General features: G+C 34.7%; 1 pseudogene; it reads right to left on the minus strand.

The window, feature by feature from the left end:
• Window positions 1-758: 758 nt before the first annotated feature.
• Window positions 759-878, minus strand: LOC115507997 (annotated as a pseudogene).
• Between the last annotated feature and the right edge of the window lie 1,203 nt (window positions 879-2,081).

Consider the following 2,081-nt stretch of genomic DNA (forward strand, 5'->3'; position numbering starts at 1 on the left):
CTGTGTGTTTACTCTGGTGGATGGGGAAGGGAAATGACACCAGCCAGGTCTTTTGTTCCTGGAGAAGACTCCCAAGGATCCGTGCTGCTCTAGTAAGTGTTCTGCGATTAGTAAGCAAATCTCCCTCCTATATACCTAAGACATTTTTCAAACTGCTGGTTCTATGCAGTACCTCCTCTGGGCTGTTTGTTGTGCTGTCTTTAAGGGTGGGAACTCAGTTTCTTCTCACCTTTTGTCAGTCCCAGAGCTCAGCCTGCTGATTTTTAAAGTTCCAGATTTTAAGTTCTGCTGATTGGAAGGATTCATGATTTTTGGCCTCTCTGATTTTCAAAGCCAAATGTTGCAGACACTTTTCTTTCCCATGTGGGCTCTCCAATGTAATAGTCTGTTTACTCTCCACTCTAAGTGTGTGTGGTGTTTCTGCCTTCTGTGAACAGTTTTATGGGTCTATTTAGCTTCTGATCATGTTTCCACCCTTCTTATCCTCTTCAGGGCAGCCTCTTATCTATATTTAGCTGTGGAGAGTTTGTTATGACAGTATTTGGGTCATTTTCTGGGTTATTTACATTCATGCGAATGTTATTTAGTCAGTGACCTTAGGTTTCTCATACTCCATATTTCCCAGATGTCAACATCTCTAAGTTGTTTGAAAAATTGTGGTTATAAAACAAAAAAAAAAAAACAAAGCATGATTCTGCAAGCAGTTTCTCTTTCCTTGTAAAGTATATACCACATGTTTAGGAAAAAAAATAATTAATAGGAAATCATTTACATATTCCTAAATCATCACAACTGATTTTTAATAGGGGGAATATCAGATATTAAACTGGTAAGAACAGATACTAAACTTGATATTATCCAAAAGGCTGAGAAGTGATCACAACTAATTTTGGAAAAGCCTTTTGATATTCAAAAGGTTTTTATTGTTATAATCATACAGTCCATCTTGTGGAAAAATAAGTTATTATGGTTCTTAAATGTATTTAACATCAAATGTTTGGTTTGAAACTCTGAATTTGTAGATATTTAGGGAGTCCTAGTAGAAGAGAGGATTTTAGACATTGTAGAATGAGTATTCCCATCCATAGGAAGGAATTTCAATAGGCAAATAATGTCTGAGAACAAGATGATTATACATTAGACACTACTTGCCTTTGTTTTCTGAACACCCACAGAATACTCAGAAACATCCATCCATCTAGAAAAGTATTTTATTAACATTGGCACAGACTGTCATGACAAACTAAGTAACAAAATAATTGTAAATGGACAAGATTTTTACATGTTTATAACATGTAGGATGAATACTGCTGTTTATAGCAAGAAACTGATCTGAAAGATCATAGAGGAAGCTAAAGAACAGGCCAAAATATATGTAATTACTACACTTTGTCATGGACAGTATAATAGATTGGGAAAGGAACTTTTGACTGCAGAAATACTCTGTATGATATGAAGAAACACTTTTATTTATTTACCAGAACTTCAAATATCATTTAGTGGCTAGAAAAATAAGTTGAGTCCATATATTTTCTGGGCAATCAGGCTGGCTCCTTCTGGCACACAATGAGGGAATAAACATATTAGATATTAGGGTGTGGAATTTAAAAATAGCAAAAGAAAGTCTCAGGCAGAAGTATAGATGTCCCAGGACCTTGCCTTCAGAAACCCAATTACTAACATGTCTAAGGAAAACCAATCTCTCAAGAAAGCACTTGAATTTGACCAAATTTTAATAACAAAAACATAATTACTATATGTTAGTTCACAGTAGTAAAAAAAATTAACATTGCTGAAATAGTTGAAGTCTGTATGACCAGCATATTCCCTCTCTGTAGGCACTTATATGGAACCTAAGTTATAGTCAGGTTGCTTTGTGAGAATGGAATCAAAACAAGGGACACTAGATAGATTGAATTTTTAATGTTATCAAGCTAAGTCATAATAAAAGTGATCTTACCAATTCTTGACTGTTGGCAGCAATAACCTGCCCATATTTTCACACTAGAATAGTTGTAAATATGAAAATGTTATATGATTAAAGGCCTTTTATCTCATGGACAATGCTTATATGGACTTTA

The sequence above is a fragment of the Lynx canadensis genome, chromosome X (genome assembly GCF_007474595.2).
Source record: "Lynx canadensis isolate LIC74 chromosome X, mLynCan4.pri.v2, whole genome shotgun sequence".
Taxonomy (NCBI): domain Eukaryota; kingdom Metazoa; phylum Chordata; class Mammalia; order Carnivora; family Felidae; genus Lynx; species Lynx canadensis.